The 15,580-nt window shown below is 38.8% G+C and overlaps 1 pseudogene across 1 annotated transcript in view; it reads left to right on the plus strand.

The window, feature by feature from the left end:
• LOC149200411 (L-arabinokinase-like) overlaps positions 1 to 15,580 on the plus strand; it is a 448,322-nt pseudogene that overhangs the window by 334,866 nt on the left and 97,876 nt on the right. The window contains exon 22 of the transcript XR_016253365.1: positions 8,362 to 8,449. The product of XR_016253365.1 is annotated as an L-arabinokinase-like (transcript). The remainder of the gene's footprint in view (positions 1 to 8,361; positions 8,450 to 15,580) is intronic.

Below are 15,580 nucleotides of genomic sequence, written 5' to 3' on the forward strand. Positions count from 1 at the left end.
ATAAATTTAGAGGAAAATTCCGGATTCTGATTAATTTGTTAAAATGAGTTTCACACAAAGCATAGGACAGAGGTGAGTACAACAGGGTTTCATTGAGGTATGATGTATTAAAGCCAAATTCGTTGAAGTCTTTTTTGCATAAGTGTTGTTGCAACCTTCTAGAAATTTAATATCTGAATGTGAAAATACCACTAGCCCTTTGTCTCTAAGATTCATTATTTTTGAAAAACATACTGTAGCTCAAATCTAAAGGGTATGGTTTTGTGATCATTTTCATGAAGTTGATCAGCGAATGAAGATTTGCAAGATTCTAGGGCAAAAGACATAGATCCTATTCTAGACTATAGTAGTGGGCATTGTAGGGCATCTACATATCAAGGAAAACATTTATAGGCAAAGGCATCAACATATTTTGGCAGCATGCATCTAATCATCCAAGCTTGTCTACAAAGCAACACTTGTGTAATATCCTAAGTCACTGGATTCGTCCTAAACCCCCTACGAATCCCGAAACCAGCGAATCCGACACGATTCGGTCCGGATTCGTGTCCAAATCATATGACACGTCGTGTCCTTTTCCGACACGTCGAATCCGAGGTCGTGTCATGATTTTCAAAAGCGTGTCGCGATTTTGGGAAACGTGTCCCGTTCATGGTAATGTTAAATTCTTAAAAGTAAAAGTGACATTCTCCTTAATCTTAATTTTCATCCTTTTACTTAAATTTTTAACATTACCGTGAAATAACTCAGGATGTTTGAGAGTGGTTCCGGCCTTATTGGATTTCATATGGAGAAAGTAGAATTTTAGATTTCATTCAAAATCCAGCAGACTTGTCAGTTTTTCAGGATTTTAGGATTGGGGGATTGCAATGTTTCCATTGAATTTTGTCATGTATTAGGGTATGGAACTCGTATTTAATCAAGAGCACCAATCCCTCTATGTACCTTGATGTTAGTGACATTGGTTGTCGAACTCCTGTATCATGACCCTCCTAAAAATGTACGCATCATTCAAACAAAATCTTGACTTGACATGTTATGCTTGTTCTATCTTATGTTAATGCTGAAAGGGTGATATTAATGACAAAGATCCCTATATAGATACAGAGGTAATGACAAAGATACCTTTGGATATTAATGCTTAGAGGGTGATATTAATGACAAAGATCCTGATTTTCCAACAAGACTAAAAAATTAGACATTTCTCGTGGTGGCAAGAGGGCCAAGCATAAGAAATAGATAATAGATTGACATGTATTTGAATTTTGTATGTACTATGCATGCTAATAGCTATAGATGAAGATCTATGTTTGAAATCAATAAATTTGTATCATTAATTAAAATTTGTGTAAGAAATATGATAATATCTAATTTTTAATATATATATATATATATATATATATATATATATATATATTTTTTTTTTTAATAAAATAATATATAACGTGTCCTGTTCTGGGGGGTCAGCATGTCCGAATCAGACACCATGAATCTCGAATCCTACATGTCCTGAATCCCCGTGTTAGGTGACTTAGGTAATATCCTAGTCTTATAGTAAGAGCTTTTATCTTGTAGTGGTTGTCTCAATTAAAATTTTGTAGTAAAGGGTTTCATTTGCTGTAAGGTTTTTATTTATAGCAAGGGTTCACTATAAGGGTTTTGTTGAAAATTTTGTAAGTGGGTCATTGTCCTTGGTACGGGAGCCCACAATAGTTGGTTTAATTTTCTTACCATTGTTAGGGTGGTTGGGTGGTGCTAGGTAGGTGATTGAAGTCACCTTTAGGTTGTAGCTTGAAAACACTTTAGGGTGGCAGGGTGGTGCTAGGGAAAGTTGGAGCTTGCAGGGTGTTGGAGCATCCTATTAGTCGCAGTTGATAAACCCAGGGCGTTAGAGCATCCTTCTTGTTGCAACTGGAAAATAGAACGCTTTTCTAGAGTACTAGTGTGTTGGGGCTTCCTTTTCAGTTGGAGCTGAAACATTGATGTACTCACAAAATTATTAGAGAGGCATTTGGTGGTTTTTCTCCTAGAAGGGTTTCCATCTATTGATTGCTAAGTGTTGAAGAATGTAACCAGTGTCGGTCTTCATAATTGTATTTGAGTCATGATGTAACATATTTGTTAAAAGAAAGAAAAAAGAAATTTGTTGTAAAAGATTGACTTATTAAAGCATGGGTTTCATGCTTGGGTCATTGGTCAATAGGTCAAAGCGTCCTTTGTGGGCCTCTAGGTTTATGTCAAGAGTCATAGTCTTTGTCTAGACCCTCTTTGGGCTTTTGGAAAGTTAAGAAATAAAATTTTATTGAGTCAAAATGCCATGTTTTCTTTCTCCACCAAGTCGGCCCCAAAAAGAGAACAAGTCAACTTCATGAAGAATTCGACTAGCTCAAAGAGACTATAAATAAATAGGTATTCGACCTATTTGATGAGACATATGACAAGCAATTCAAGTCTGCAGTTCGGGTAGAAAGAAAAGTACGAAGTTAAGAAGGAAAAGAGACAAAATCTTAAGCATCCAACATATTGCTTCTGCCACACGTGCTACTACAGGGCCAAGATATTTTGAGATGTTGCAGGTCAGATATGGTTTCTATAGGTCCGAGGTGTGAGGTATCTGAGATGTTACAAGTCTAAGGTATCTGAGATGTTGTATGTTCGATATGTTTCTAGATGAAGTTGCACTTTTGACTTGGTTCGACTTTTGGAAAGATTGATGAAGTATCTCTATTGAAGGCTGACTTGGTGGAGCAGATCTCTTTGTTGAGTCTAAAGGGTCTTGGTTGTCTCAATCTAATTTGAAACTATTAGTGGAAGAGTTTTATTGGGTTTTCCTCTCCTTAGGGGTTTTTCCCTAGCTGAGTTCCTACTTCTTGTGTTCTCTTGGTGTCTTTGAAGTTTTGGCAATTGTCTTGATGATAAACATGTAATAACAAAGAAGAAGAAATAAGAACTAATCACAAGAAATTGTCAAGTAATAGAGAAATCAATCTAATAAGAAGCCCTAACTATGGTACCCTAAATTTCTCAAAATGGTATCAGAGCTTGGTTCGTTTGTGTAAGGGCAGGAAGAAGTTCAACAAATGTTACAAGGCATCAAGGAGAACCTAAATAGCTAAGGCCGTGCTCCTAGAGGAAAGGCTAACGAATTATGGGCTCTCCTATTAGCCCTAATCATAGTGTCTATGACCGCAGACCTATACAAGAAGAGTGAAGGCATAAAAACTTTGTTTTTGGAGGACCAAAAGGTTAATTAAGCAGCCCAAGGAAGGTTGAGCATCTTGACAAGGAGAGCGAGGGTCTAAGGTGACCTTACAAGGTTTGTTATCCTCATCAAAAGGTTTGAAAATTTGTGCAACTTCAGAAATCTTAAATCTCTAGATCAAAACCTATTTACCTGTATATAAAAAGAAACCAAGTCGAAATTGAGTAAAGAGGCATTAGATCGGATTGATTGGAGGCACATTAGGCCTATCCTGGAAGGATTATCATCAAGCTACAGTCACCTTGTTCAAAACATAATTCACAGACCTGTGGAGTGGCATAGAAGACAAGAACTTGTGGTATAGGATCCGTGAAGTTGTGAAAGTTTTGTGCATAAAATTGGCTGAGGTTGACGAAATTATAATCCACAGGCCACAATCCAAAAAATCAAGATCGAACTGCCTGAAGGAGTTGTTGGTCTGAAGCAAATATAAAGAAGGATCAAGTTTGCATCCTTTGAAGGATTATTAAAAGCCTTAAAGGATCCAACCCTCTTGTTAAAGACAAAGAAGGATCTGAGGACATACTTTAATCAGAAATTGAGAAGGAACTGTAAAAATTTGTATTCAGTACATAGCTTATCATTGAAAGAAGAGCGATCTTAGCATCTCAGTATCAAGGAAGGAATAAGTCTAAAGAACTTGTTTATCTTGCAGTTATGGAAAAAGCTTTGAGAATCTTATCAATAGTCAAGTAAGTATTGTTTCTTATTTCTCAATCATCGAATATGTCTTTAGTTTGCAAGAAGAACAATAAATTCAATGGAAGACAAAGGTATGTAATTCTTGAGGTACGTATATCATGGTTCATTTGTTAAAAGGTTAATGTCTTAGGGTTTAGTTGTTTGTATGATCCTAGGATTTGCAATATTATATATAGGGAATGAGAATAGTACACATGAAAACCTCATTCGGAAACCCTATCTCATAGTGTCTAGGGTTTATAAGTAGTTCAAGTTATATGCCAATTTATGGCAAGAATGAAATGGAATAATGTCTAGGTTTTGTACTTGAAATTCTAGGAACCAATATCATAGTCTTGTACTTGCATACTTTTGATGGTGTTTGTCAAGAAAATTATTGCAGGTACATAAAGCAATGCTGAAGAAAACTCTCCTCATAAAAGATAAGTATTTGATTTTGATTTCTTTAGCTTTATTATTCTTGTTCTTGTATGGCACATTGAGGACTCAACTCGGCCTTCCAACGACCCTTCTACACCATGATTTCATCATTTTGGCTCACTTATGGATGGCTTCTTCATCACTTTATGAGCTACTTGGTGGGCTTGTCACCAAGGATTTGTTATTTGCACATTATTTTATAATTGTATGGGCTATTAGGCTAATTTGAATTAGTATAAGGATCATATAAATAGAGATGTCTCTTACTGTGAGAGAGGATTATCATCATCACTTGGATTCTTCTCTTGTAAAAGAACTCACACTTTTTCTTTGGAGAATATTGGAAATTCTTGGATGCATTTTGACATTTGGAGCTTAAATTTTTGATCTTATTTGGTGCTATCTCATGATTTGTTGATGGATAGATCATATTGTCATCTTGTAAATGCTTCTTGTTGAATATTTTCTTGGAATTATGTCTAATGTATGGAATTGTTGCAACTAGGTTAATGCTATTGTGCCCTAATTGTTGAAAATCATTTTTGGAAAACTTTTTGGTTGGCAATTATATATGTTACTCATCGTATGGAAAATGTTTAAAGTTCCTAGTGTATGAAATTTTGTCTTTCTTCCATAAAACTCCATAGATCATGAGTGGGTAAATGTTAAAAGTTGGTTGCTAGGGCATCAATCTTTAGGCTCCTTAAGAACGGTTTTGGTCAATTTTAAATGATCTAAGAATCCATAGCCAAAAGGTCTAGGTACTAGTCCAAGAAGTTTGGTGATCAAGTCTTCTTTTCTCCATATTTTGTCCTCCTAAATTCAGTCCCCTGAAGGTAGGGCAGAAATCTAGAGCTTGCAATAAAATTTTAGGGATGTGATTTTTTAGGAATTCGAGGGTCCACACATAAAGTTTGGGGTCTAGGCTACCTATGCTCCAAGTTTGGTGGGCATCTTCTCGAGTTTCATCCATAAAATCTCTTGCCCTAGGTGCCACTCCAACAGGGAAAGCCTAATTCTTTCTCTCTCACCTTGGGGACTTCTTTTAGGGTTGTATGAGCTTAGTATTCATTGAAATAAATCATAAGAAGCCTTTTCTCTTCCATTGCCTTGACCTAGTGAGTACTTTGGAAGTATTTCTTCCCACGCTTATTCATAAACCCTAGGTCTAGCGCAAAGCTTCCTTAGTTCTTTCAAAGAGAGTGAAGAGCCTTTTAGGCGTGTCAAATCATCACTTAGAGCTCCTTTGAGAGGTCCAACCTCATCCCCTAAAGTCTTGACCTTAGGAATACATATTACCATTGCATATCTCAAATCGTAGGTCTTGATCTTCTCTCCCCAAGGTCTTTCTTGGAGAGCGTGTTAGCTTCTTTGAAGCATTGAGCTTTTATTGTGTCTCTCCTTGAATGGGCTTACTACTTTTAGCAGTTTTTCGGGTCCTGAACTTCCAGAGCCATTTTGAGGCCCTATACGATGTTTTTTTGCGAAATCACTTAGTCCCTAGTTATTGATGTATCCATTCAAAGTGATTTCCTACCTATTGGGACTCCTCCCATCAGTGAAAGTCTGTAAAGAGCAAGGGACATTGACTAAGGTGACAATGGGTCATTGTCCCATTGTTGTCACTTGGTTTAGTAGTTGTCCCTTAGGTTTCCCCTCCTAGGGCCCTGTTAGATTGTGTGGTAACAGAACCATCGGTCAGTTGAAGCCGGAGAGCGGATGTGAGATAAGGGCTTGTAATGTATGATGGAATGTGGTAAGTATGGAATAGGGGTAGATGGAACTATGCTATCTCAATCAGGGCTTCCCAAGAAGTGCCCCCTCCTATACCCATTGGGCCATTAGGGAAGTTTCCATTGGACTAGGATCGAAGATAAACCCCCATTTAAGGTGAGAGAACAAGATCATAGTCAAAACCCCTCCTTCTAGTTCACTGATAATCCATAATACCATATCAAATGCCCGAATATGCACAAGCATAAGCATCCAATTGTTAAATGAATGACCTACCTTTTGATCAGAAGCCCACCTTCATCCATGTGCTCTTGCTGGATGGGTCAGAAGCATATGGCTGATGCAGGTGCCAGAGATATAATGGCATGTCATTGGCTAGTGGTGGCTATTATGGGCTGCATGGCTGGCTGGTTGGATGTGAAGAATGGGAGAAAAGTTTTCTCCTATAGGGTTACCTGTTTTGGTGGGTAACACTACCCTCACAAGACCTGCTAGATTTTGAGGCAGCAGGATGCACTTCCAAGGACCTAACATAGTGGGCAAGAGAAAACTGATTTCAGTTCCCAAGCAAAGATACATGCCGATGAATATTACCTTGCAGAAGGAGCATTACCAGATGATGTGTTTGATGGTATCTGGTTTGCCACAGTGTGGGGATTTGTCATCCATGAGCCCACCCTTGGCAAATCTTGCTTTTGTGGGTAGTCACTGGTATAACATTAACCAAGGGAATACTTGGAGATTATATGAAACCCTGTAGGTCCACACATTTCTCACTTTGGTAATCCATTGAAGTTCACTAAATGTAGAACACACCACTTTGTAGTTAGTAGAGGAGTAAGCATAGTTTTCCTGTTCATGAGGATGAACAATTTCCTTATGTTATATTCAAAAATAGGCCCCTCAATCGTAGTTTTCATTCTGGGCAATCCCTCAACAGCAATTAGAGCCTGTAGTTCCTTTATGATTACCTAATCAATACAAAATGATCCTTAGAGATGGAAACAAATGTCGCCCCAATCCAGGTTCTTTGATCAATGTACCGAAGATCATGATAGATAAGATAAGATAAGATAAATGTCCAACGAATGACCACAAATAGGTCAATGGGACTGCTAAGTCCATCACTGTTGATACAAAGTGCGAGTGCAATGGCCATTCCTATAAAAGCAAGATAAATAAGATCTGATCGATAAGATTTGAGATTATAAGAATGCTATTTTTGGAGATTTTATTGTGTAAATGGGAGGATTATGTCCAACATTTCGGGTGGAGACTCCACCCATCCTCAGGGAATCATTTGGTCCCTGGCGATGGGTGGAGTGTCCACCCGAAATGCTGGAAATAATCCTCCCATTTACACAATAAAAATTTTCAGAAACAGCATTCTTATTATCTCGGATCTTATCGATCAGATCTTATAGCATTCTTATTATTATGATGGACTGTGGAAACCTACATACTCTTAAGATCTAAGATCTGATATCTAAAAGCGAAGTACAAAACTGACGTAGATAGAAAAGTATCAGCACTGATGAGAGTTGGTATCTTGGAGGATTGCCTTGTACAAAATTACAAGAGAACGAACATTAGTGCCCATTTGAGCTATTGCCTAAGATGGAGGAGGGAAATGTTCCCTCCTTCGAGATAGCAACCTTCGCAGATGCCACAGAAAAGAAACTCCTAATGGATGACTGATTTTAAGAACTGGTTTGTGGTGCCTCTTGTTGTCTAAAAGAGGCAATCTGGCATTAGGATCTAGAGGAAATCATCTATGAGCTGGTGTCTTGTGAGCTGTCGTGGGATCTAAGGCAACAACTTTGTAGAGGTCTTGAAGAGGTAAGATGGCTTTCTGCTGGAGGTTGAATGAGCCCTCGTTGCCTTGTAAACATGAATATCCCTTGGTAGATTTGTGTGTTAAAATCAGTATCTTTGTGAAAACAATCAGATCAAGTTGGGATTCTGAGTTTTTGTTGATTGTTTGAGAGTGACAGTTCGTGGACACATTAACAGCAGGCTTAATGGCCATGAGCTTTTATTCAGAAACATAATTTTCTGTTTCCAGGGTTTTCTTTTAAGATATAGAGATCAAGTTGCAGAGATCAGATTTACTTTATTGTGATTTCAGTTCTATACTTGAGGCAGTTACAACTTTATCCTTGATTCATTATGGAACCTGATGTTCTTTACACATAATTATTACATACATAGAAGAATTTTAATATAATTGTCTTTTTTGATAGGTTTCTTCTGGAGTACCTGATGGAAAAGGTGTGTCGTCTTCTGCTGCTTTAGAGGTTGCCACAATGTCTGCAATTGCTGCTGCACATGGTGAGTTCTTTGCCTGACCAATTTTTTTGGTTTTTGTGATAAGCCTGTCAATGTTCAATATTATTATTCAGTTGTGAATGTTCGATATCCTTATTTAGTTGTGAATGTTCAAAATTTCACTATATGTAGCTGAGCAGGACACTTTAAATACATTAATATGCAAAATTTTTAATTGTATATTGAGACCATGGTTACCATACTGATACTCCATTAATACTCACTGCGTAGTAGCATAATCGACAATATGGAGAAAAACTCGAACAAAGGTTGTTCTCCCACAACTTGACACCCTTGTTTCCTCTAGCAGCTCGAATGGTTCCAGAGAGAGAGATTGCACCAGTAGCTAACATGCTTCCTAGCAAGGATTAAATGCACCCAGGTATCCCATAAAGTTTCTTTAAGAATGTCCAGCAGAGATGAAGGATAGCGTGGGCCCTCCAACAACCAATAACCAAGCAACCAGCAATTCGTGGTCCCCACAATAACTTCTCTATGCAAAAACAGGCGCCAATCATGTACAGCAGCCACAATACGTTCTTCCCATGGCCTAAATGACATCCATGAACAGTATGAGCAGGCCATAACCTTCAATCAAGCAATACGCTCTCCATGCAGAGATACACTCTTCCTATTTGTGCCCAGAATTCGTCCCGACCACTGTTGTATGATGGTGTCCCTTTTCTTTCCCAACGGTTTTGACCCAGCTAACTAGAGAAATTCGTCCAGGTTTACTTACAGTGAGTTGGGTCTCACTTCTGCTCCATTTTTGCCAGTGGAAAGCTAAGGAAACCAGTTCATGAAGCCAGCCATTGCACAGAATGTAGCCCAGCCTTTTCCTTATTTATCCAACAAAACTACTCCCCAATGGCTGGAAAATTCGTAACTCTTTGTAGTCTTCTTCAACCAGAAAGGATAAAATAGAAATACCCAATAAGAACATAAAATCAATTGATAAAACCTGGGTATCTCAGTGTTTGGTATAGATTTTGTTCTCCATTGAAGCTTAGCGGTGAAATCTAAATGATTTCACTCTCAAATCCAAAATAGGGTGTCTAGTTTCAACACCGAAGTCTGCTATGACGACTAGGGTCCCAAAACCCTAAGCTTCTCCTTCAAACTTGTTGAGAAATCTATAGGGCTATAGTTAGGATGATTTATCTTTGACTTGATAACTGCTTGTGATGTCTCTTTACTTTTTCTTACTTATTAGCTTCTTCTCTTATTATGTTATTCTTATCATCAAAGAACTACCAAAACAAGAAGATCAATAGTACACAAGAACACAGGATATAGGCTCCATGCCAAGGCCAAAACCTCTCCACTTGAGAGGAAAACCCACAAATCTCTTCTAGATCCTTCAAATGACGAATTCCAAGACCTCTAGACCAAAACCAATACCCTTCCAAGACCAAGTTTGACCTTCCTGATGATGTGCTTCTTTTGCCCAAGTCAAACCCAGTCAAGTCTCTTCCAACTGCACAACTTCGATCCCTAGCTACGGAATTTTGGCCTCTACTGCAGGTCTTAAATTTTTGGCCCTTGCAACAACTGCTGCCTCCACACATGTGAGCAAATTTAGGGCTTCCAAGGCTTCTCTTGACCTTCTCTTGAGTTTCTCTTCCAGGACTTGAGGATGGCCCAATGGACCTTCCTTAGATCTTATTTCTACAATTTCTCCAAGTTCGATCTTGTAGCAACAAAACCCTAGCTTCCTTTCCTTTGCACGTGTGAAAAGAGAGAGAGAAATAACCCAAACACTTGTCTTCGTCCTTTTTCCTTCTTCGTTGGCCTTCTTCTTCTTCTCCTTTGCTTGAATGATGAGAGGATGAATGATATCGCAAGGAGGTCGAGTTCCCTCCTATATATAGACTTCCAAGGTGGACGGAATGCCCTAGTTTAGGTTGACTTCTTAGCTTGCCAGGCCAACTTGGTCTTGGAGGGTATCTTGACACTTTAAAATACAAAAATAATTCTTTTTACAAGTTACAATGTGCCCAATGGGGTCTTCTACATATGATAACGACTCTTTTGACTTCTTGACCCTAGGAAAAACGCTAGAAGCACTCAATGGGTGCTTGACCTCTAAAACAAAATATGTTGACCATGAAACCCATGCTCAAAATAATGATAATAATTTTTCTTTCATTTTATAATATACAAGAATCGAAAGTACATTTCATATTTATGAAGACTGAACCTAGTTACACATCTTTCAACAAGACTCTGTCCAAGAGATCTTTTTCCAAACTCACAAATTGCACGAATTAGGAGTCTCCTAATTTTCCTTTTTTTATGAGTTTAGGGTTTCCTTTTCACCTTCCTTTTTTATTAAATTCACTTTTATAAAGTCACTTTATGATATTTCACCTTATAAAGTTAAAGTGACTTGCACTTTCCTAGGGAATATCACCCTTTCTCCTTTTTAGATTTTTTATAATGTTTCCCTTAGGCAATTTAAGTGCCCTTTATCAAATATTTTCCCACTTTAGCCTATGGGAACCACTTTAGGCTAGTGGATTCCGTCATAAACTTCGTAAGTGGTCGAGGAGATTACATTTTTGACCATCAATACTAAATATGTATTCTTTGATCTATGTTGCATTGAAACGGATAATGATACAAGGAGCGGGTGTGTGGGGTGTGGTGGGGAAGGAATATGAGAAATTTTTAGAAAAGTCAGATGTAATAATGTGCGAAAGAAACAAACACACATACACACACACACACACGTGTGTGTGTGCAAAAACACCGTGACACCATATTACCATTCATCAATTAGATTTAGAAACATTCATGTCATTTAGAACAATCAAAATTAACAAAACTCAAATATTGTCATAGGTAATATTCCTCTATCCCAAGTGCCATAGATAAGGCAACCCTTGCCAATCATTTAATCAAGAACATGTTAGGTACATCTAAATGTTTCCTTCTAAATCCTAAAATTACTCAGAGGCTGAATCTAATTGTTGTGTCACCCCTCATATTGGCACGAGGGGTAAACTGTGATTCTCATCAGATAATAGATTTTGTAGGGGCAACTTGCAAGGATGCTATTAATAACCTCTTATTTTGCTTGATGATGGTGCATTTTGGTTAAGTGTAGTGATGATATTTTTATTTTACCATGATGATTGGATTAGGTGTCTTGGTTCATGTTGCTTTCTTTATGGTCACATGAGATGGATGGTGGTGACTTATTCCTTGATGTTGATGGTTGGTGATGTTATACTCCTTAGTTCTATAATGTGATAGTTATCTTCATGCTTTGGATCATCGTGCTTGTTATTCTAGTTCTTCATGGTGTTGTTTCTTGCATTGTTGGTATGGTACAATGAAATAGACAATGGATTCCATGGAGTGCCCACCTTCTTGCCAATTGATGCATGATACTTGTCGCTTGTAGGAGAGCGTCTTGACCTGTGACATGTCTGTTGAGTTCCTATGATAATCCTTGGTGTGATGGACAATGGATTTTCTAGAGTGTTCATCTCCTTTGGACTTGCATATTACTTGGTGCTTGGTGGAGCAACCTAGGCTTTTAGCCGACATTAACATGATTGGGAGTGTCTTATACTCTTGATGAGGGCATCTTTGTGAAATTTCCTCGAAATTGTAGCAACTGGAATTTATTCTCCTAACTGATTGGCAGTTTAATTGTTTACAACAATTAACAAATAAATCACACTACAAATCTTTAGAAAATAAATATGTTGCAGAAGTAAAATCAAGAACTAAGAAAATAGATGCACATACATAAAATCAACATAATTATTTTGGACTAGTAATCCTCGGAAAAACCCGTGCAATAGATGAGGGTTTATTTTATTATGCAACAAAATAGAGAATTACAATCATTGGCCTCCCCGGCTTCACTCCAAAAAATTATATCTCAATTGGGAAAAGTATTTTTCCCTCAATTCAACTCAATCTGCCCCTCCCTGGGAAACTCACACTTCCTTGGCAATTCATATTGCTATACTGGGAGTATGCATTGTTGCCTCTAGATAAGTCGAGCTGCCTTGGAAACCCCTCCTGGTGTGTCGTCATGCCTATCTCTACCTCTGGAAACAATTCGCTTGGCCTCTCGGTGCTAGATCTAGGTACTAGCAACTGAATCGAACCTTTCTGGGCAACTAGCTCTGGCAACTGGGCAACTCGCACTGTAGAACTCGACCTCTCTACTGCGTAATTCAACATCCCTTCCTTGATGTTAGAAACTGCAAAAGAACTAGAGAATTTCTCTGGAAAATATCCCTACTGCAACCCCTGCTACTCTCTAGCTTGAAGTCTTCCCTTGTTGAATACTGCGCACTGGGAAATTCGCACTACCTTGCTCTCTATCTTGTAACTGCGTCTTTCTCAATCCCATCGACTTTCTCTTATAATCTCTCGCTAGAGCTTCAACGACCATGATTAGATCCTCATCAACGACTAATAGCATCTTAGACTCGATCCATTTGAGTCTCTAGAGCATTCTCGATCATCCTTAATTAATTCCCATTAATTAACCAATTTTCCTAAGTTAGACTTAGGAAATATTTAAATGATGGCTAATTAATTTAATTAAGGCATTTCACAAGCTTATCTCGCAAAACCTTTTTTGGGTTTTGGAGATCTCGTGTTCCTTAGCCTGTTAGACATAAATCGAGATTAGAACACTTGTCCGATGCTACCAAATTATTAAAAACTAACACTCCCTCTTAGTGAGGAAGGTGTTCTCTCCACTCCAAAATCTCTCCTCCTGTAGTCGGACCATGATGCTGGTGTCTGACATCTGCAACATATTGTCATTGCCCACCAAGCTACTGCACATACTTTGATTCACTTGCTAACTTTGTAGCTGAACCACTCTGCATCTGCGTTGCTACTGACACTGTACTATGCCTCCCTACACTGCAGCCAATAGTGCCTGCATTGCATTTGATCTCATGTTGCTGCTGCAACTGCTACAACTGAGAATTGTACTACTATTGCTGCTACTGGAAGGCGTTCTTCACTACACCCATGTGTTCTTTGAAATAGACAAAATGATCTCTCCTTAGAGCTTTCGTGAGTATATCTGCCATCTGCTACTTTGTGGGAACATGTTGTAGTTGTACTGTTCCACACTGCACACAATCTCTGATGAAATGGTATCGTATGTCTATATGTTTCGACCTATCATGAAACACTGGATTTTCAAAGAGCTTGATGCAACTCTGATTATCATAGTAGATATTGGTCGTCTGCATCTTTTGACTGAACAAACTCACTAGCAGCTTCCAAAGTCAAATAGCTTCACATGTTGCTGTGCTACCTGCCATGTACTCTGCTTCTGTAGAGCTTAGTGCCATGGACATCTCTTTCTTGCTAGACCAAGATACAACCCCTAATCTGATGCTGAAGCAACACCCAGACGTGCTCTTTTGATCTATTGAATTGCTTGCCCAATCTGCATAACCTGACACCATCACCTGAAGTATACCTCAACCCATTCTTGAATGTGCCGCGCAAATACCTCAGAATGTGCCTTGTTGTTGTCCCATGCACTCTTTTAGGTCCCACCATGAACTCAAAGAGAGTGTTGACCGCGAAGCAGATATCTAGCCCAACGTTGACTAGATACATGAGGGAATCGATGAGCTTTCTATACAAGGTTGGGTCAACGCCATCATCCTCTGATGCATCAATCTTTGTCCAGTTCATAATCATAGGCATAGACATAGGCTTACAGTCCTGCATTCTAAATCTCAGGAGTGACTTCGTATCCAACGAGACTGTCTCAGGTCAAAGATGAGCTTGCTGCTGTCGGTCTGACCATTTCAGATTCTGATATGGTGAGGATTTCTTTGAAAGGGTTCACCGAGGAATGGAAACCCTTCATCAAGGGGATCATTGCCAAAATGGAATAGACTGTGGGATGACTTCATTCAGGGAGAGTTGCAGGACAAGGATCTTCATCCAAAGAAGAAGACTTTAAATGATGACATGGCACTTGCAACACGAATGAAGGGTAAGCAGAAGAAGGACTTGAGTAAAGTCAAGTGTTTTAACTGTGGCGAGATGGATCATTTTTCGTCGAGATGTCTGATGAAGAAGAAGAGATGACGAGAAGAAGAAAGGGAAGTAGGTCATTGATGTTGCCACTTTTGCTGAGATAGATGCTCTCACTAGGAGGTTGGAGGATGACTTTGCCATGATCTTTCATTTCTCACAGGGTACTATCGATGAGGCTGGATTCTACGTGGATAGTGGTGCGTCGAAACATATGACAGGTTCATAGGAGGTTTTCAAGACTCTAGCAGAAGAAGAGTCAAAGTTGCACATGGTGTTGGGCGACAAGAGTTAGAAAGAGATCCGAGGATCGGGAGTTGTGCCATTCAGGATGGAGACAGGACGAGTGATGAAGGTCTAGGATGTACTGTTTGTACCAGGACTCAGATATTGCATGATATCTGTCTCGATGATCGAGAAGAAGGGGTTTGAGTTCTTGTTCCAGAATGGGAAGGAAAGACTCATGCCAAGAAGCTGTAGCTCCATAGGTATTGTGCTTGGAGTTAGAGAGCATTGTCTTATACAAGCTGATGGGCAAGCCTATAAATTAGGGGAAAAAGAAGCAGGAGGACCAGGTGCAGATTCCAGAGAAGCAGGTGTAAGTGCAGGGTTCAGAGAGGTAGGTACAGGTTCCAGAGAAGAAGGTCCAGGTTCTGGAGACTCAAGGAGAGTCGAGTTTGAGAGGGAGTTTGTAGGTTCGGAGGGAGACTTTGTAGACTGTGTTGATTTTTTGGGTAGCATCGGATGTGCTCTAGCTCCGAAATTTTGTGGAGGGGCTAGAACGTGTGAGATCTCCAAGACCTAGAAATCGTTTGGAGAAATTCCACCCGGATTGTATTTTATTAAAATAATTAATATTTTTAATGGGGTTCCTAAGTCTAAAATTAGGAAAACTAAAATATTAATGGGTATTAATGAAAATATGGTTGAGAAGCTTCTAAGAGATGAGGATCAAGTCTAATTTAATCTTTTAGCCGTTGATTAGAGACTTAATATCGGTCGTTGATTTATCAACAGGAAAAGTATAAATGGAGACTTGGGGTCAGTTGGACAAGATACATAGAGAGATTGAGGAAATTGATTTTCTGAGGTGAG

The sequence above is a fragment of the Pinus tabuliformis genome, chromosome 2_1 (genome assembly GCF_031772625.1).
Source record: "Pinus tabuliformis cultivar Carrire ecotype Pingquan chromosome 2_1, CPIR1, whole genome shotgun sequence".
NCBI classification, from domain to species: domain Eukaryota; kingdom Viridiplantae; phylum Streptophyta; class Pinopsida; order Pinales; family Pinaceae; genus Pinus; species Pinus tabuliformis.